This window comes from Lissotriton helveticus, chromosome 8, assembly GCF_964261635.1.
Source record: "Lissotriton helveticus chromosome 8, aLisHel1.1, whole genome shotgun sequence".
Classification (NCBI taxonomy): domain Eukaryota; kingdom Metazoa; phylum Chordata; class Amphibia; order Caudata; family Salamandridae; genus Lissotriton; species Lissotriton helveticus.
The window spans coordinates 1,540,992,259-1,541,011,162 of NC_136069.1; the positions used below are offsets into that span (position 1 = coordinate 1,540,992,259).

General features: G+C 43.1%; 19 non-coding genes across 19 annotated transcripts; all 19 read left to right on the forward strand.

Moving 5' to 3' along the window:
• Positions 1-743: 743 nt before the first annotated feature.
• On the forward strand, positions 744-826 carry TRNAL-UAG (transfer RNA leucine (anticodon UAG)). The gene has a single exon. It is a non-coding gene; the product is annotated as a tRNA-Leu (tRNA).
• Positions 827-1,458: 632 nt separating this feature from the next.
• On the forward strand, positions 1,459-1,541 carry TRNAL-CAG (transfer RNA leucine (anticodon CAG)). The gene has a single exon. It is a non-coding gene; the product is annotated as a tRNA-Leu (tRNA).
• Positions 1,542-1,730: 189 nt separating this feature from the next.
• Positions 1,731-1,813, forward strand: TRNAL-AAG (transfer RNA leucine (anticodon AAG)). The gene has a single exon. It is a non-coding gene; the product is annotated as a tRNA-Leu (tRNA).
• A 1,027-nt stretch (positions 1,814-2,840) lies between these two features.
• TRNAL-UAA (transfer RNA leucine (anticodon UAA)) lies at positions 2,841-2,923 on the forward strand. The gene has a single exon. It is a non-coding gene; the product is annotated as a tRNA-Leu (tRNA).
• Positions 2,924-4,934: 2,011 nt separating this feature from the next.
• On the forward strand, positions 4,935-5,017 carry TRNAL-UAG (transfer RNA leucine (anticodon UAG)). The gene has a single exon. It is a non-coding gene; the product is annotated as a tRNA-Leu (tRNA).
• Positions 5,018-5,649: 632 nt separating this feature from the next.
• On the forward strand, positions 5,650-5,732 carry TRNAL-CAG (transfer RNA leucine (anticodon CAG)). The gene has a single exon. It is a non-coding gene; the product is annotated as a tRNA-Leu (tRNA).
• A 1,297-nt stretch (positions 5,733-7,029) lies between these two features.
• Positions 7,030-7,112, forward strand: TRNAL-UAG (transfer RNA leucine (anticodon UAG)). Its single transcript has one exon. It is a non-coding gene; the product is annotated as a tRNA-Leu (tRNA).
• Positions 7,113-7,744: 632 nt separating this feature from the next.
• On the forward strand, positions 7,745-7,827 carry TRNAL-CAG (transfer RNA leucine (anticodon CAG)). The gene has a single exon. It is a non-coding gene; the product is annotated as a tRNA-Leu (tRNA).
• Positions 7,828-8,016: 189 nt separating this feature from the next.
• Positions 8,017-8,099, forward strand: TRNAL-AAG (transfer RNA leucine (anticodon AAG)). The gene has a single exon. It is a non-coding gene; the product is annotated as a tRNA-Leu (tRNA).
• Positions 8,100-9,126: 1,027 nt separating this feature from the next.
• Positions 9,127-9,209, forward strand: TRNAL-UAG (transfer RNA leucine (anticodon UAG)). The gene has a single exon. It is a non-coding gene; the product is annotated as a tRNA-Leu (tRNA).
• A 632-nt stretch (positions 9,210-9,841) lies between these two features.
• On the forward strand, positions 9,842-9,924 carry TRNAL-CAG (transfer RNA leucine (anticodon CAG)). The gene has a single exon. It is a non-coding gene; the product is annotated as a tRNA-Leu (tRNA).
• A 1,298-nt stretch (positions 9,925-11,222) lies between these two features.
• On the forward strand, positions 11,223-11,305 carry TRNAL-UAG (transfer RNA leucine (anticodon UAG)). Its single transcript has one exon. It is a non-coding gene; the product is annotated as a tRNA-Leu (tRNA).
• A 904-nt stretch (positions 11,306-12,209) lies between these two features.
• On the forward strand, positions 12,210-12,292 carry TRNAL-AAG (transfer RNA leucine (anticodon AAG)). The gene has a single exon. It is a non-coding gene; the product is annotated as a tRNA-Leu (tRNA).
• A 1,020-nt stretch (positions 12,293-13,312) lies between these two features.
• On the forward strand, positions 13,313-13,395 carry TRNAL-UAG (transfer RNA leucine (anticodon UAG)). Its single transcript has one exon. It is a non-coding gene; the product is annotated as a tRNA-Leu (tRNA).
• A 904-nt stretch (positions 13,396-14,299) lies between these two features.
• Positions 14,300-14,382, forward strand: TRNAL-AAG (transfer RNA leucine (anticodon AAG)). The gene has a single exon. It is a non-coding gene; the product is annotated as a tRNA-Leu (tRNA).
• Positions 14,383-14,571: 189 nt separating this feature from the next.
• Positions 14,572-14,654, forward strand: TRNAL-AAG (transfer RNA leucine (anticodon AAG)). Its single transcript has one exon. It is a non-coding gene; the product is annotated as a tRNA-Leu (tRNA).
• A 1,020-nt stretch (positions 14,655-15,674) lies between these two features.
• Positions 15,675-15,757, forward strand: TRNAL-UAG (transfer RNA leucine (anticodon UAG)). Its single transcript has one exon. It is a non-coding gene; the product is annotated as a tRNA-Leu (tRNA).
• Positions 15,758-16,389: 632 nt separating this feature from the next.
• Positions 16,390-16,472, forward strand: TRNAL-CAG (transfer RNA leucine (anticodon CAG)). Its single transcript has one exon. It is a non-coding gene; the product is annotated as a tRNA-Leu (tRNA).
• Positions 16,473-16,662: 190 nt separating this feature from the next.
• TRNAL-AAG (transfer RNA leucine (anticodon AAG)) lies at positions 16,663-16,751 on the forward strand. Its single transcript has one exon. It is a non-coding gene; the product is annotated as a tRNA-Leu (tRNA).
• Positions 16,752-18,904: the final 2,153 nt, after the last annotated feature.

Genomic DNA, 18,904 nt, shown 5'->3' on the forward strand with positions numbered 1-18,904 from the left:
TCTAATGATCCATTCAAGAGATGTTTCCACTATGAAATGAAGAGCAAGGGGAAAGAGCACAAATGATAGAGCCAGTGAGTGAGATGGGGTGTTGAGGAAGGAGAGAATGAAACAAAGACAGAGTGAGTGAACGGCAGGTAGGCATAGAAGAGGAGACTAGAAGTGAAGGTGACTTGCTTTTCCCTGCTCTTGACCTCCCACCCATCTCAAACCAATCACAAACATACCTTCTATGCAACGTTGGTATGCAGAACTTCACTCCTCAGCCAGTGAGGGTGAGTCCCAAGCCAGGGGCTAGAGAGCAAAAGAATGGATGTGCTCAGACGTTCCTTGCTAGGGACAGTTGATCTGAAACAAGGCCTGCTCTCTTGTTTCCAGCAAGGATCTAGAAATTCTGCATGAATCTGCAAGGCACATTGACAGCATAAATTTGCATAAACTGCCCCACCTTCTGCCTTCCTACTTCCTAAGCAGTAGTTGTTTGTGTATAAAGAGAGAGGTCGCAGGCAAGGTAATTTTGTGAGTAGGATACAGAACCCTAAATAGCTGGTGAGAGGTATAAGTTATTCTAAAAGCATAAAAACAGTACACCTGTGAAATGAAATGCTTTCATATGTGATCTTCTGTGTTTATTGTCCTGTGCAAAAAGTTGCACCTTGTGTTTGAAGGTTGAAATTGTTTCAAGCTTGCATGGACGCAGAAATTTCTGAGTGACTTTTATACATTTCTTAAGACTCTTCACTGTCAGGATGGCCGAGTGGTCTAAGGCGCTGTGTTTAGGCTGCAGTCTCCTCTGGAGGCGTGGGTTCGAATCCCACTTCTGACATGACTTTTGGAGATATAATCTTCTTCATCAGGATAACATCTGATGGAATTTGCATCTGTTCGTCTTCACCTGGGACGTTATTCCGTCCTCGTCTAGTCAAGAGAGCTTGGGTTTCTCATATATTTCTGTTGTACAAAGTCTTGCTGATAAAGTGCAATCCTTACCAAATGAGCTTAGGACCCATGTAAGAGCTCATCTAGAAGAGCCATGCTCTTGTATTCCCTGGCCAGACAGGCCATGCAAATTTGGAAGAATGTCAAGCACCTGGTAGACAGCTGTACTCCAGCACACTTACAGCAATGTCCTCAGGGCTGTGATCAGGGGCTGCTTAGATTTGCGTATTCCACCCTATGTTGTGACATTGAGCTCCCTTGTTGAATTTGCTTTAGTCAGCCAAGATGTGGCTGTTGACTCAATTTCAAAGCAGCTTTGGGCCGTTCAAGTGGCTGGTGAATAGCACTTTCTCTTTGTACGCTTTAAAGGTCTAAAGAGTTCTTCATAGTTACTGCTCTGTATGGATTGTTCAAAGATCTGTTGGAAATGCTTATAATGGGATAAATAAATTGAGGGCATGCCTTTTCGGTACCCCACTTGCATGGCTGTCTGGCTTGTGGAAGGTGCTGCAAATGCAAGTCAGGATGGCCAAGTGGTCTAAGGCGCTGCGTTCAGGTCGCAGTCTCTTCTGGAGGCGTGGGTTCAAATCCCACTTCTGACAAACCTGTGTTTAATCTTCATTTTTCTTGAGGGAGAAAATCAGATCATTTCCCTCACATGGGCTTATATGGTTGTCTTTTTGGAAAAGTGCAGTGAGTTTTTTTCTTGCTATAGCCACTTATGGCCTAAGATGTGTGTTTTTTTTGTTCACACTATCTTTCTCACTATGTAGATGGACAAGCAACATGTGGTCAGGATGGCCGAGTGGTCTAAGGCGCTGCGTTAAGGCTGCAGTCTCTCCTGGAGGCGTGGGTTCGAATCCCACTTCTGACAAAACTTTAAGTCCATTTTGTCTCTGCGTTCCTTCAGAATCTCAGCTAAAAATTGGCAGTGCATACAATATCTGAATAAGTACCAAACTTCAGTTTCAACTGCAAATGAATTTGCCCAATTCTGTCTTCAAGCTCTTATAATATTCTTCTAGCACTAGTGGTGTTTTATGTGTTTTTTGGGGGGTGCCTAAAAAACTCCCTTTTATTGAAGAAATGGCTTACATTCAGTCTTGTGATATTTTTGGTTTCCAATAAGTAGATTTTTAATTTTATGTAACCTCATTTTCTAATGATCCATTCAAGAGATGTTTCCACTATGAAATGAAGAGCAAGGGGAAAGAGCACAAATGATAGCGCGAGTGAGTGAGATGGGGTGTTGAGGAAGGAGAGAATGAAACAAAGACAGAGTGAGTGAACGGCAGGTAGGCATAGAAGAGGAGACTAGAAGTGAAAGTGACTTGCTTTTCCCTGCTCTTGACCTCCCACCCATCTCAAACCAATCACAAACATACCATCTATGCAACGTTGGTATGCAGAACTTCACTCCTCAGCCAGTGAGGGTGAGTCCCAAGCCAGGGGCTAGAGAGCAAAAGAATGGATGTGCTCGGACGTTCCTTGCTAGGGACAGTTGATCTGAAACAAGGCCTGCTCTCTTGTTTCCAGCAAGGATCTAGAAATTCTGCATGAATCTGCAAGGCACATTGACAGCATAAATTTGCATAAACTCCCCCACCTTCTGCCTTCCTACTTCCTGAGCAGTAGTTGTTTGTGTATAAAGAGAGAGGTCGCAGGCAAGATAATTTAGTGAGTAGGATACAGAACCCTAAATAGCTGGTGAGAGGTATAAGTTATTCTAAAAGCATAAAAACAGTACACCTGTGAAATGAAATGCTTTCATATGTGATCTTCTGTGTTTATTGTCCTGTGCAAAAAGTTGCACCTTGTGTTTGAAGGTTGAAATTATTTCAAGCTTGCATGGACGCAGAAATTTCTGAGTGACTTTTATACATTTCTTAGGACTCTTCACTGTCAGGATGGCCGAGTGGTCTAAGGCGCTGTGTGTAAGCTGCAGTCTCCTGTGGAGGCGTGGGTTCGAATCCCACTTCTGAAATGACTTTTGGAGATATAATCTTCTTCATCAGGATAACATCTGATGGAAGTTGCATCTGTTCGTCTTCACCTGGGACGTTATTCCGTCCTCGTCTAGTCAAGAGAGCTTGGGTTTCTCATATATTTCTGTTGTACAAAGTCTTGCTGATAAAGTGCAATCCTTACCAAATGAGCTTAGGACCCATGTAAGAGCTCATCTAGAAGAGTCATGCTCTTGTATTCCCTGGCCAGACAGGCCATGCAAATTTGGAAGAATGCCAAGCACCTGGTAGACAGCTGTACTCCAGCACACTTACAGCAATGTCCTCAGGGCTGTGATCAGGGGCTGCTTAGATTTGCGTATTCCACCCTATGTTGTGACATTGAGATCCCTTGTTGAATTTGCTTTAGTCAGGCAAGATGTGGCTGTTGACTCAATTTCAAAGCAGCTTTGGGCCGTTCAAGTGGCTGGTGAATAGCACTTTCTCTTTGTATGCTTTAAAGGTCTAAAGAGTTCTTCATAGGTACTGCTCTGTATGGATTGTTCGAAGATCTGTTGGAAATGCTTATAATGGGATAAATAAATTGAGGGCATGCCTTTTCGGTACCAAACTTGCATGGCTGTCTGGCTTGTGGAAGGTGCTGCAAATGCAAGTCAGGATGCCGAGTGGTCTAAGGCGCTGCGTTCAGGTCGCAGTCTCTTCTGGAGGCGTGGGTTCAAATCCCACTTCTGACAAACCTGTGTTTAATCTTCTTTTTTATTGAGGGAGAAAATCAGATCATTTCCCTCACATGGGCTTATATGGTTGTCTTTTTGGAAAAGTGCAGTGAGTTTTTTTCTTGCTATATCCACTTATGGCCTAAGATGTGTGTTTTTTTGTTCACACTATCTTTCTCACTATGTAGATGGACAAGCAACATGTGGTCAGGATGGCCGAGTGGTCTAAGGAGCTGCATTAAGGCCGCAGTCTCTGCTGGAGGCGTGGGTTCGAATCCCACTTCTGACAAAACTTTAAGTCCATTTTGTCTCTGCGTTCCTTCAGAATCTCAGCTAAAAATTGGCAGTGCATATAATATCTGAATAAGTACCAAACTTCAGTTTCAACTGCAAATGAATTTGCCCAATTCTGTCTTCAAGCTCGTATAATATTCTTCTAGCACTAGTGGTGTTTTATGTGTTTTTTGGGGGGTGCCTAAAAAATCCCTTTTATTGAAGAAATGGCTTACATTCAGTCTTGTGATATTTTTGGTTTCCAATAAGTAGATTTTTATTTTTATGTAACCTCATTTTCTAATGATCCATTCAAGAGATGTTTCCACTATGAAATGAAGAGCAAGGGGAAAGAGCACAAATGATAGAGCCAGTGAGTGAGATGGGGTGTTGAGGAAGGAGAGAATGAAACAAAGACAGAGTGAGTGAACGGCAGGTAGGCATAGAAGAGGAGACTAGAAGTGAAGGTGACTTGCTTTTCCCTGCTCTTGACCTCCCACCCATCTCAAACCAATCACAAACATACCTTCTATGCAACGTTGGTATGCAGAACTTCACTCCTCAGCCAGTGAGGGTGAGTCCCAAGCCAGGGGCTAGAGAGCAAAAGAATGGATGTGCTCAGACGTTCCTTGCTAGGGACAGTTGATCTGAAACAAGGCCTGCTCTCTTGTTTCCAGCAAGGATCTACAAATTCTGCATGAATCTGCAAGGCACATTGACAGCATAAATTTGCATAAACTGCCCCACCTTCTGCCTTCCTACTTCCTGAGCAGTAGTTGTTTGTGTATAAAGAGAGAGGTCGCAGGCAAGGTAATTTTGTGAGTAGGATACAGAACCCTAAATAGCTGGTGAGAGGTATAAGTTATTCTAAAAGCATAAAAACAGTACACCTGTGAAATGAAATGCTTTCATATGTGATCTTCTGTGTTTATTGTCCTGTGCAAAAAGTTGCACCTTGTGTTTGAAGGTTGAAATTATTTCAAGCTTGCATGGACGCAGAAATTTCTGAGTGACTTTTATACATTTCTTAGGACTCTTCACTGTCAGGATGGCCGAGTGGTCTAAGGCGCTGTGTTTAGGCCGCAGTCTCCTCTGGAGGCGTGGGTTCGAATCCCACTTCTGACATGACTTTTGGAGATATAATCTTCTTCATCAGGATAACATCTGATGGAAGTTGCATCTGTTCGTCTTCACCTGGGACGTTATTCCGTCCTCGTCTAGTCAAGAGAGCTTGGGGTTCTCATATATTTCTGTTGTACAAAGTCTTGCTGATAAAGTGCAATCCTTACCAAATGAGCTTATGACCCATGTAAGAGCTCATCTAGAAGAGTCATTCTCTTGTATTCCCTGGCCAGACAGGCCATACACATTTGGAAGAATGCCAAGCACCTGGTAGACAACTGGACTCCAGCACACTTACAGCAATTTCCTCAGGGCAGTGATCAGGGGCTACTTAGATTTGCGAATTCCACCCTATGTTGTGACATTGAGATCCCTTGTTGAATTTGCTTTAGTCAGCCAAGATGTGGCTATTGACTCAATTTCAAAGCAGCTTTGGGCCGTTCAAGTGGCTGGTGAATAGCACTTTCTCTTTGTACTCATTAAAGGTCTAAAGAGTTCTTCATAGGTACTGCTCTGTATGGATTGTTCAAAGATCTGTTGGAAATGCTTATAATGGGATAAATAAATTGAGGGCATGCCTTTTCGGTACCCCACTTGCATGGCTGTCTGGCTTGTGGAAGGTGCTGCAAATGCAAGTCAGGATGGCCGAGTGGTCTAAGGTGCTGCGTTCAGGTCGCAGTCTCTTCTGGAGGCGTGGGTTCAAATCCCACTTCTGACAAACCTGTGTTTAATCTTCTTTTTTCTTGAGGGAGAAAATCAGATCATTTCCCTCACATGGGCTTATATGGTTGTCTTTTTGGAAAAGTGCAGTGAGTTTTTTTCTTGCTATAGCCACTCATGGCCTAAGATGTGTGTTTTTTTTGTTCACACTATCTTTCTAACTATGTAGATGAACAAGCAACATGTGGTCAGGATGGCCGAGTGGTCTAAGGTGCTGCGTTAAGGCCGCAGTCTCTCCTGGAGGCGTGGGTTTGAATACCACTTCTGACAAAACTTTAAGGCCATTTTGTCTCTGCGTTCCTTCAGAATCTCAGCTAAAAATTGGCAGTGCATATAATATCTGAATAAGTACCAAACTTCAGTTTCAACTGCAAATGAATTCGCCCAATTCTGTCTTCAAGCTCGTATAATATTCTTCTAGCACTAGTGGTGTTTTATGTGTTTTTTGGGGGGTGCCTAAAAAATCCCTTTTATTGAAGAAATGGCTTACATTCAGTCTTGTGATATTTTTGGTTTCCAATAAGTAGATTTTTAATTTTATGTAACCTCATTTTCTAATGATCCATTCAAGAGATGTTTCCACTATGAAATGAAGAGCAAGGGGAAAGAGCACAAATGATAGAGCCAGTGAGTGAGATGGGGTGTTGAGGAAGGAGAGAATGAAACAAAGACAGAGTGAGTGAACGGCAGGTAGGCATAGAAGAGGAGACTAGAAGTGAAGGTGACTTGCTTTTCCCTGCTCTTGACCTCCCACCCATCTCAAACCAATCACAAACATACCTTCTATGCAACGTTGGTATGCAGAACTTCACTCCTCAGCCAGTGAGGGTGAGTCCCAAGCCAGGGGCTAGAGAGCAAAAGAATGGATGTGCTCAGACGTTCCTTGCTAGGACAGTTGATCTGAAACAAGGCCTGCTCTCTTGTTTCCAGCAAGGATCTAGAAATTCTGCATGAATCTGCAAGGCACATTGACAGCATAAATTTGCATAAACTGCCCCACCTTCTGCCTTCCTACTTCCTAAGCAGTAGTTGTTTGTGTATAAAGAGAGAGGTCGCAGGCAAGGTAATTTTGTGAGTAGGATACAGAACCCTAAATAGCTGGTGAGAGGTATAAGTTATTCTAAAAGCATAAAAACAGTACACCTGTGAAATGAAATGCTTTCATATGTGATCTTCTGTGTTTATTGTCCTGTGCAAAAAGTTGCACCTTGTGTTTGAAGGTTGAAATTGTTTCAAGCTTGCATGGACGCAGAAATTTCTGAGTGACTTTTATACATTTCTTAAGACTCTCCACTGTCAGGATGGCCGAGTGGTCTAAGGCGCTGTGTTTAGGCTGCAGTCTCCTCTGGAGGCGTGGGTTCGAATCCCACTTCTGACATGACTTTTGGAGATATAATCTTCTTCATCAGGATAACATCTGATGGAATTTGCATCTGTTCGTCTTCACCTGGGACGTTATTCCGTCCTCGTCTAGTCAAGAGAGCTTGGGTTTCTCATATATTTCTGTTGTACAAAGTCTTGCTGATAAAGTGCAATCCTTACCAAATGAGCTTAGGACCCATGTAAGAGCTCATCTAGAAGAGTCATGCTCTTGTATTCCCTGGCCAGACAGGCCATGCAAATTTGGAAGAATGTCAAGCACCTGGTAGACAGCTGTACTCCAGCACACTTACAGCAATGTCCTCAGGGCTGTGATCAGGGGCTGCTTAGATTTGCGTATTCCACCCTATGTTGTGACATTGAGCTCCCTTGTTGAATTTGCTTTAGTCAGCCAAGATGTGGCTGTTGACTCAATTTCAAAGCAGCTTTGGGCCGTTCAAGTGGCTGGTGAATAGCACTTTCTCTTTGTACGCTTTAAAGGTCTAAAGAGTTCTTCATAGTTACTGCTCTGTATGGATTGTTCAAAGATCTGTTGGAAATGCTTATAATGGGATAAATAAATTGAGGGCATGCCTTTTCGGTACCCCACTTGCATGGCTGTCTGGCTTGTGGAAGGTGCTGCAAATGCAAGTCAGGATGGCCGAGTGGTCTAAGGCGCTGCGTTCAGGTCGCAGTCTCTTCTGGAGGCGTGGGTTCAAATCCCACTTCTGACAAACCTGTGTTTAATCCTCATTTTTCTTGAGGGAGAAAATCAGATCATTTCCCTCACATGGGCTTATATGGTTGTCTTTTTGGAAAAGTGCAGTGAGTTTTTTTCTTGCTATAGCCACTTATGGCCTAAGATGTGTGTTTTTTTTGTTCACACTATCTTTCTCACTATGTAGATGGACAAGCAACATGTGGTCAGGATGGCCGAGTGGTCTAAGGCGCTGCGTTAAGGCTGCAGTCTCTCCTGGAGGCATGGGTTCGAATCCCACTTCTGACAAAACTTTAAGTCCATTTTGTCTCTGCGTTCCTTCAGAATCTCAGCTAAAAATTGGCAGTGCATACAATATCTGAATAAGTACCAAACTTCAGTTTCAACTGCAAATGAATTTGCCCAATTCTGTCTTCAAGCTCTTATAATATTCTTCTAGCACTAGTGGTGTTTTATGTGTTTTTTGGGGGGTGCCTAAAAAACTCCCTTTTATTGAAGAAATGGCTTACATTCAGTCTTGTGATATTTTTGGTTTCCAATAAGTAGATTTTTAATTTTATGTAACCTCATTTTCTAATGATCCATTCAAGAGATGTTTCCACTATGAAATGAAGAGCAAGGGGAAAGAGCACAAATGATAGCGCGAGTGAGTGAGATGGGGTGTTGAGGAAGGAGAGAATGAAACAAAGACAGAGTGAGTGAACGGCAGGTAGGCATAGAAGAGGAGACTAGAAGTGAAAGTGACTTGCTTTTCCCTGCTCTTGACCTCCCACCCATCTCAAACCAATCACAAACATACCATCTATGCAACGTTGGTATGCAGAACTTCACTCCTCAGCCAGTGAGGGTGAGTCCCAAGCCAGGGGCTAGAGAGCAAAAGAATGGATGTGCTCGGACGTTCCTTGCTAGGGACAGTTGATCTGAAACAAGGCCTGCTCTCTTGTTTCCAGCAAGGATCTAGAAATTCTGCATGAATGTGCAAGGCACATTGCCAGCATAAATTTGCATAAACTGCCCCACCTTCTGTCTTCCTACTTCCTGAGCAGTAGTTGTTTGTGTATAGAGAGAAAGGTCGCAGGCAAGGTAATTTTGTGAGTAGGATACAGAACCCTAAATAGCTGGTGAGAGGTATAAGTTATTCTAAAAGCATAAAAACAGTACACCTGTGAAATGAAATGCTTTCATATGTGATCTTCTGTGTTTATTGTCCTGTGCAAAAAGTTGCACCTTGTGTTTGAAGGTTGAAATTATTTCAAGCTTGCATGGACGCAGAAATTTCAGAGTGACTTTTATACATTTCTTAGGACTCTTCACTGTCAGGATGGCCGAGTGGTCTAAGGTGCTGTGTTTAGGCCGCAGTCTCCTCTGGAGGCGTGGGTTCGAATCCCACTTCTGAAATGACTTTTGGAGATATAATCTTCTTCATCAGGATAACATCTGATGGAAGTTGCTTCTGTTCGTCTTCACCTGGGACGTTATTCTGTCCTCGTCTAGTCAAGAGAGCTTGGGTTTCTCATATATTTCTGTTGTACAAAGTCTTGCTGATAAAGTGCAATCCTTACCAAATGAGCTTATGACCCATGTAAGAGCTCATCTAGAAGAGTTATTCTCTTGTATTACCTGGCCAGACAGGCCATACAAATTTGGAAGAATGCCAAGCACCTGGTAGACAGCTGGACTCCAGCACACTTACAGCAATTTCCTCAGGGCAGTGATCAGGGGCTGCTTAGATTTGCGAATTCCACCCTATGTTGTGACATTGAGATCCCTTGTTGAATTTGCTTTAGTCAGCCAAGATGTGGCTATTGACTCAATTTCAAAGCAGCTTTGGGCCGTTCAAGTGGCTGGTGAATAGCACTTTCTCTTTGTACTCATTAAAGGTCTAAAGAGTTCTTCATAGGTACTGCTCTGTATGGATTGTTCAAAGATCTGTTGGAAATGCTTATAATGGGATAAATAAATTGAGGGCATGCCTTTTCGGTACCCCACTTGCATGGCTGTCTGGCTTGTGGAAGGTGCTGCAAATGTAAGTCAGGATGGCCGAGTGGTCTAAGGTGCTGCGTTCAGGTCGCAGTCTCTTCTGGAGGTGTGGGTTCAAATCCCACTTCTGACAAACCTGTGTTTAATCTTCTATTTTCTTGAGGGAGAAAATCAGATCATTTCCCTCACATGGGCTTATATGGTTGTCTTTTTGGAAAAGTGCAGTGAGTTTTTTTCTTGCTATAGCCACTCATGGCCTAAGATGTGTGTTTTTTTTGTTCACACTATCTTTCTCACTATGTAGATGAACAAGCAACATGTGGTCAGGATGACCGAGTGGTCTAAGGCGCTGAGTTAAGGCCGCAGTCTCTCATGGAGGCGTGGGTTCAAATCCCACTTCTGACAAAACTTTAAGTCCTTTTTGTCTCTGCGTTCCTTCAGAATCTCAGCTAAAAATTGGCAGTGCATATCATTTCTGAATAAGTACCAAACTTCAGTTTCAACTGCAAATGAATTTGCCCAATTCTGTCTTCAAGCTCGTATAATATTCTTCTAGCACTAGTGGTGTTTTATGTGTTTTTTGGGGGGTGCCTAAAAAATCCCTTTTATTGAAGAAATGGCTTACATTCAGTCTCGTGATATTTTTGGTTTCCAATAAGTAGATTTTTATTTTAAGGTAACCTCATTTTCTAATGATCCATTCAAGAGATGTTTCCACTATGAAATGAAGAGCAAGGGGAAAGAGCACAAATGATAGAGCCAGTGAGTGAGATGGGGTGTTGAGGAAGGAGAGAATGAAACAAAGACAGAGTGAGTGAACGGCAGGTAGGCACAGAAGAGGAGACTAGAAGTGAAGGTGACTTGCTTTACCCTGCTCTTGACCTCCCACCCATCTCAAACCAATCACAAACATACCTTCTATGCAACGTTGGTATGCAGAACTTCACTCCTCAGCCAGTGAGGGTGAGTCCCAAGCCAGGGGCTAGAGAGCAAAAGAATGGATGTGCTCAGACGTTCCTTGCTAGGGACAGTTGATCTGAAACAAGGCCTGCTCTCTTGTTTCCAGCAAGGATCTAGAAATTCTGCATGAATCTGCAAGGCACATTGACAGCATAAATTTGCATAAACTGCCCCACCTTCTGCCTTCCTACTTCCTGAGCAGTAGTTGTTTGTGTATAAAGAGAGAGGTCGCAGGCAAGGTAATTTTGTGAGTAGGATACAGAACCCTAAATAGCTGGTGAGAGGTATAAGTTATTCTAAAAGCATAAAAACAGTACACCTGTGAAATGAAATGCTTTCATATGTGATCTTCTGTGTTTATTGTCCTGTGCAAAAAGTTGCACCTTGTGTTTGAAGGTTGAAATTATTTCAAGCTTGCATGGACGCAGAAATTTCTGAGTGACTTTTATACATTTCTTAGGACTCTCCACTGTCAGGATGGCCGAGTGGTCTAAGGTGCTGTGTTTAGGCCGCAGTCTCCTCTGGAGGCGTGGGTTCGAATCCCACTTCTGACATGACTTTTGGAGATATAATCTTCTTCATCAGGATAACATCTGATGGAAGTTGCATCTGTTCGTCTTCACCTGGGACGTTATTCCGTCCTCGTCTAGTCAAGAGAGCTTGGGGTTCTCATATATTTCTGTTGTACAAAGTCTTGCTGATAAAGTGCAATCCTTACCAAATAAGCTTAGGACCCATGTAAGAGCTCATCTAGAAGAGTCATGCTCTTGTATTCCCTGGCCAGACAGGCCATGCAAATTTGGAAGAATGCCAAGCACCTGGTAGACAGCTGTACTCCAGCACACTTACAGCAATGTCCTCAGGGCTGTGATCAGGGGCTGCTTAGATTTGCGTATTCCACCCTATGTTGTGACATTGAGCTCCCTTGTTGAATTTGCTTTAGTCAGCCAAGATGTGGCTGTTGACTCAATTTCAAAGCAGCTTTGCGCAGTTCAAGTGGCTGGTGAATAGCACTTTCTCTTTGTACGCTTTAAAGGTCTAAAGAGTTCTTCATAGGTACTGCTCTGTGTGGATTGTTCAAAGATCTGTTGGAAATGCTTATAATGGGATAAATAAATTGAGGGCATGCCTTTTCGGTACCAAACTTGCATGGCTGTCTGGCTTGTGGAAGGTGCTGCAAATGCAAGTCAGGATGGCTGAGTGGTCTAAGGCGTTGAGTTCAGATCGCAGTCTCTTCTGGAGGCGTGGGTTCAAATCCCACTTCTGACAAACCTGTGTTTAATCTTCTTTTTTCTTGAGGGAGAAAATCAGATCATTTCCCTCACATGGGCTTATATGGTTGTCTTTTTGGAAAAGTGCAGTGAGTTTTTTTCTTGCTATAGCCTCTTATGGCCTAAGATGTGTGTTTTTTTTGTTCACACTATCTTTCTCACTATGTAGATGGACAAGCAACATGTGGTCAGGATGGCTGAGTGGTCTAAGGCGCTGCGTTAAGGCCGCAGTCTCTCCTGGAGGCGTGGGTTCGAATCCCACTTCTGACAAATCTTTAAGTCCATTTTGTCTCTGCGTTCCTTCAGAATCTCAGCTAAAAATTGGCAGTGCATATAATATCTGAATAAGTACCAAACTTCAGTTTCAAATGAATTTGCCCAATTCTGTCTTCAAGCTCGTATAATATTCTTCTAGCACTAGTGGTGTTTTATGTGTTTTTTGGGGGATGCCTAAAAAATCCCTTTTATTGAAGAAATGGCTTACATTCAGTCTCGTGATATTTTTGGTTTCCAATAAGTAGATTTTTATTTTAAGGTAACCTCATTTTCTAATGATCCATTCAAGAGATGTTTCCACTATGAAATGAAGAGCAAGGGGAAAGAGCACAAATGATAGAGCCAGTGAGTGAGATGGGGTGTTGAGGAAGGAGAGAATGAAACAAAGACAGAGTGAGTGAACGGCAGGTAGGCACAGAAGAGGAGACTAGAAGTGAAGGTGACTTGCTTTACCCTGCTCTTGACCTCCCACCCATCTCAAACCAATCACAAACATACCTTCTATGCAACGTTGGTATGCAGAACTTCACTCCTCAGCCAGTGAGGGTGAGTCCCAAGCCAGGGGCTAGAGAGCAAAAGAATGGATGTGCTCAGACGTTCCTTGCTAGGGACAGTTGATCTGAAACAAGGCCTGCTCTCTTGTTTCCAGCAAGGATCTAGAAATTCTGCATGAATCTGCAAGGCACATTGACAGCATAAATTTGCATAAACTGCCCCACCTTCTGCCTTCCTACTTCCTGAGCAGTAGTTGTTTGTGTATAAAGAGAGAGGTCGCAGGCAAGGTAATTTTGTGAGTAGGATACAGAACCCTAAATAGCTGGTGAGAGGTATAAGTTATTCTAAAAGCATAAAAACAGTACACCTGTGAAATGAAATGCTTTCATATGTGATCTTCTGTGTTTATTGTCCTGTGCAAAAAGTTGCACCTTGTGTTTGAAGGTTGAAATTATTTCAAGCTTGCATGGACGCAGAAATTTCTGAGTGACTTTTATACATTTCTTAGGACTCTCCACTGTCAGGATGGCCGAGTGGTCTAAGGTGCTGTGTTTAGGCCGCAGTCTCCTCTGGAGGCGTGGGTTCGAATCCCACTTCTGACATGACTTTTGGAGATATAATCTTCTTCATCAGGATAACATCTGATGGAAGTTGCATCTGTTCGTCTTCACCTGGGACGTTATTCCGTCCTCGTCTAGTCAAGAGAGCTTGGGGTTCTCATATATTTCTGTTGTACAAAGTCTTGCTGATAAAGTGCAATCCTTACCAAATAAGCTTAGGACCCATGTAAGAGCTCATCTAGAAGAGTCATGCTCTTGTATTCCCTGGCCAGACAGGCCATGCAAATTTGGAAGAATGCCAAGCACCTGGTAGACAGCTGTACTCCAGCACACTTACAGCAATGTCCTCAGGGCTGTGATCAGGGGCTGCTTAGATTTGCGTATTCCACCCTATGTTGTGACATTGAGCTCCCTTGTTGAATTTGCTTTAGTCAGCCAAGATGTGGCTGTTGACTCAATTTCAAAGCAGCTTTGCGCCGTTCAAGTGGCTGGTGAATAGCACTTTCTCTTTGTACGCTTTAAAGGTCTAAAGAGTTCTTCATAGGTACTGCTCTGTGTGGATTGTTCAAAGATCTGTTGGAAATGCTTATAATGGGATAAATAAATTGAGGGCATGCCTTTTCGGTACCAAACTTGCATGGCTGTCTGGCTTGTGGAAGGTGCTGCAAATGCAAGTCAGGATGGCTGAGTGGTCTAAGGCGCTGAGTTCAGATCGCAGTCTCTTCTGGAGGCGTGGGTTCAAATCCCACTTCTGACAAACCTGTGTTTAATCTTCTTTTTTCTTGAGGGAGAAAATCAGATCATTTCCCTCACATGGGCTTATATGGTTGTCTTTTTGGAAAAGTGCAGTGAGTTTTTTTCTTGCTATAGCCTCTTATGGCCTAAGATGTGTGTTTTTTTTGTTCACACTATCTTTCTCACTATGTAGATGGACAAGCAACATGTGGTCAGGATGGCTGAGTGGTCTAAGGCGCTGCGTTAAGGCCGCAGTCTCTCCTGGAGGCGTGGGTTCAAATCCCACTTCTGACAAACCTGTGTTTAATCTTCTTTTTTCTTGAGGGAGAAAATCAGATCATTTCCCTCACATGGGCTTATATGGTTGTCTTTTTGGAAAAGTGCAGTGAGTTTTTTTCTTGCTATAGCCACTTATGGCCTAAGATGTGTGTTTTTTTTGTTCACACTATCTTTCTCACTATGTAGATGGACAAGCAACATGTGGTCAGGATGGCCGAGTGGTCTAAGGCGCTGCGTTAAGGCCGCAGTCTCTCCTGGAGGCGTGGGTTCGAATCCCACTTCTGACAAATCTTTAAGTCCATTTTGTCTCTGCGTTCCTTCAGAATCTCAGCTAAAAATTGGCAGTGCATATAATATCTGAATAAGTACCAAACTTCAGTTTCAAATGAATTTGCCCAATTCTGTCTTCAAGCTCGTATAATATTCTTCTAGCACTAGTGGTGTTTTATGTGTTTTTTGGGGGATGCCTAAAAAATCCCTTTTATTGAAGAAATGGCTTACATTCAGTCTTGTGATATTTTTGCTTTCCAATAAGTAGATTTTTAATTTTATGTAACCTCATTTTCTAATGATCCATTCAAGAGATGTTTCCACTATGAAATGAAGAGCAAGGGGAAAGAGCACAAATGATAGAGCCAGTGAGTGAGATGGGGTGTTGAGGAAGGAGAGAATGAAACAAAGACAGAGTGAGTGAACGGCAGGTAGGCATAGAAGAGGAGACTAGAAGTGAAGGTGACTTGCTTTTCCCTGCTCTTGACCTCCCACCCATCTCAAACCAATCACAAACATACCTTCTATGCAACGTTGGTATGCAGAACTTCACTCCTCAGCCAGTAAGGGTGAGTCCCAAGCCAGGGGCTAGAGAGCAAAAGAATGGATGTGCTCAGACGTTCCTTGCTAGGGACAGTTGATCTGAAACAAGGCCTGCTCTCTTGTTTCCAGCAAGGATCTAGAAATTCTGCATGAATATGCAAGGCACATTGACAGCATAAATTTGCATAAACTGCCCCACCTTCTGCCTTCCTACTTCCTGAGCAGTAGTTGTTTGTGTATAAAGAGAGAGGTCGCAGGCAAGATAATTTTGTGAGTAGGATACAGAACCCTAAATAGCTGGTGAGAGGTATAAGTTATTCTAAAAGCATAAAAACAGTACACCTGTGAAATGAAATGCTTTCATATGTGATCTTCTGTGTTTATTGTCCTGTGCAAAAAGTTGCACCTTGTGTTTGAAGGTTGAAATTATTTCAAGCTTGCATGGACGCAGAAATTTCTGAGTGACTTTTATACATTTCTTAGGACTCTCCACTGTCAGGATGGCCGAGTGGTCTAAGGCGCTGTGTTTAGTCTGCAGTCTCCTCTGGAGGCGTGGGTTCGAATCCCACTTCTGACATGACTTTTGGAGATATAATCTTCTTCATCAGGATAACATCTGATGAAAATTGCATCTGTTCGTCTTCACCTGGGACGTTATTCCGTCCTCGTCTAGTCAAGAGAGCTTGGGTTTCTCATATATTTCTGTTGTACAAAGTCTTGCTGATAAAGTGCAATCCTTACCAAATGAGCTTAGGACCCATGTAAGAGCTCATCTAGAAGAGTCATGCTCTTGTATTCCCTGGCCAGACAGGCCATGCAAATTTGGAAGAATGCCAAGCACCTGGTAGACAGCTGTACTCCAGCACACTTACAGCAATGTCCTCAGGGCTGTGATCAGGGGCTGCTTAGATTTGCGTATTCCACCCTATGTTGTGACATTGAGCTCCCTTGTTGAATTTGCTTTAGTCAGCCAAGATGTGGCTGTTGACTCAATTTCAAAGCAGCTTTGGGCCGTTCAAAAGGCTGGTGAATAGCACTTTCTCTTTGTACGCTTTAAAGGTCTAAAGAGTTCTTCATAGGTACTGCTCTGTATGGATTGTTCAAAGATCTGTTGGAAATGCTTATAATGGGATAAATAAATTGAGGGCATGCCTTTTCGGTACCAAACTTGCATGGCTGTCTGGCTTGTGGAAGCTGCTGCAAATGCAAGTCAGGATGGCCGAGTGGTCTAAGGCGCTGCGTTCAGGTTGCAGTCTCTTCTGGAGGCGTGGGTTCAAATCCCACTTCTGACAAACCTGTGTTTAATCTTCTTTTTTCTTGAGGGAGAAAATCAGATCATTTCCCTCACATGGGCTTATATGGTTGTCTTTTTGGAAAAGTGCAGTGAGTTTTTTTCTTGCTATAGCCACTTATGGCCTAAGATGTGTGTTTTTTTTTGTTCACACTATCTTTCTCACTATGTAGATGGACAAGCAACATGTGGTCAGGATGGCCGAGTGGTCTAAGTCTAAGGCGCTGCGTTAAGGTCGCAGTCTCTACTGGAGGCGTGGGTTCGAATCCCACTTCTGACAAAACTTTAAGTCCATTTTGTCACTGCGTTCCTTCAGAATCTCAGCTAAAAATTGGCAGTGCATATAATATCTGAATAAGTACCAAACTTCAGTTTCAACTGCAAATGAATTTGCCCAATTCTGTCTTCAAGCTCGTATAATATTCTTCTAGCACTAGTGGTGTTTTATGTGTTTTTTGGGGGGTGCCTAAAAAATCCCTTTTATTGAAGAAATGGCTTACATTCAGTCTTGTGATATTTTTGGTTTCCAATAAGTAGATTTTTAATTTTATGTAACCTCATTTTCTAATGATCCATTCAAGAGATGTTTCCACTATGAAATGAAGAGCAAGGGGAAAGAGCACAAATGATAGAGCCAGTGAGTGAGATGGGGTGTTGAGGAAGGAGAGAATGAAACAAAGACAGAGTGAGTGAACGGCAGGTAGGCATAGAAGAGGAGACTAGAAGTGAAGGTGACTTGCTTTTCCCTGCTCTTTGTGGTAAATAAATAAATAATACCCTATTTTTGAATGTATAAATGAATAACAGGACAGGAACAGGACAACCTGCATAGGAATAGGATGGCAGGGCCCAGCAGCGCTGCTGGTGTCAGGATCGGGACAAGGGGAAGGAATGACTTTTTTAATAACAGTGCATGAGCATATATACATAACGCAAACACATAGCATTACATTGCAATAGGCGTAGCAGTGGGTGGAGCAATAGGCGTGACGCGTAGCAGTCGCGAAAGATAAGGGTGAAAGTGGGTGTAACAGAGGCGTATACATAGACATGTGATGCAAACGTAACAGAATATGTCATGAATAGGGCGGAAACCATGGAGGGGGCTACCTGAGGAGCCGGGACCTCTAACCTGGTGGTGCGCGCAAACTGGCAATGACGTATCACTAGGAGAAGCTGGGGGCTATGAACTCTGTGCTAGGAGCAGAGACTGAAGTCTGGAGAGTCAGGGCGACATGTACCTAAACAGTATCTAGTATCCGATGTTTAGAGAACATGTTGATATAAACTAGAAGTCAGGAGGGGAAAGGCTAACTTGATTCTAAGACTGGACCATGCATTATTCTACATGTAGCGTGTGATGAAGAATATTAAATGACCATTAAATACAGTATTTCTCTTACATGGAGCCGGAAAGGCTAGACAATGACGGAAACTATTGATGCAGTTCAGTAGCTTAGGAATGCAGAGAAGGAGGACTGAACTGATAACAGGAAATATAACATACTCTTGGCAGACTCAGAGGCAGAGCCAGGCTGAACCGGGCACTGCAAGGCAGGAAGTAAGTGAAGGGTCGAGGATACAGGTGGGGGCTGTATCGCTCCTCAGCGAGGCTTCAGGAGACAGGAGCTGAATCTGGTGTCCGGGCCCTTTTGAGGCCTAGAAACGGGGACTTTTCAATAGAATAACGTGCACACTGAGAAACGTGGCAACGTAGCTTTACATAGGCCTGATATTCGTAGTATTCACGAGAACTGGAAACTGGCATACTAGAGGTGGACACAACTGTAATTGCGTCATTAATCGAACACAGGGAATGCATATGCATATTTAATCATGCACACATAACATATGATGGATGACACGTAGGGACACAGAACATGGCAAAATTTACTTTTCCACATTCCCTCCTTGTCACTACGTTTCCATCAGGAAACATCAATATTCATGATACCATCTATCATTTCATACAGTATCATTTGCTCGTCTCGAATTATCCTGGAACGGGATTTAGAACGGGACTTGGGACTAGGAATACAAGAGGTAGCACAAATGCCGCAAATCGCAGGGCCACATTGTATACAGAGGCAGCAGCTGAATATGATCGCTACTGCAATACCTAGAAAGGACAAGACTTTCCACCCCCAGGCGGAAATTATATTCCAGAACCAACCGGACCATGTCCAGGTGCCTGGATCTTGGTGTAACAGATGGGCAATTTTATGGAGTCTGGTTATAGCTGAATAAACAGACGGCGCGTTATTTGGAATGAAAATGCAGCAACTAGATCCGATGACTCTACAGGCCCCGCCCCTATCGGCCAATATGACGTCAAGGACGAGACGATTCTGTAAAACGACAAATCTCATAGCAGATTGCTCTTCGGTTAAGTTACCTAGAGCAGAGGCAGTCTCATTTACTACAGCTTCGAGG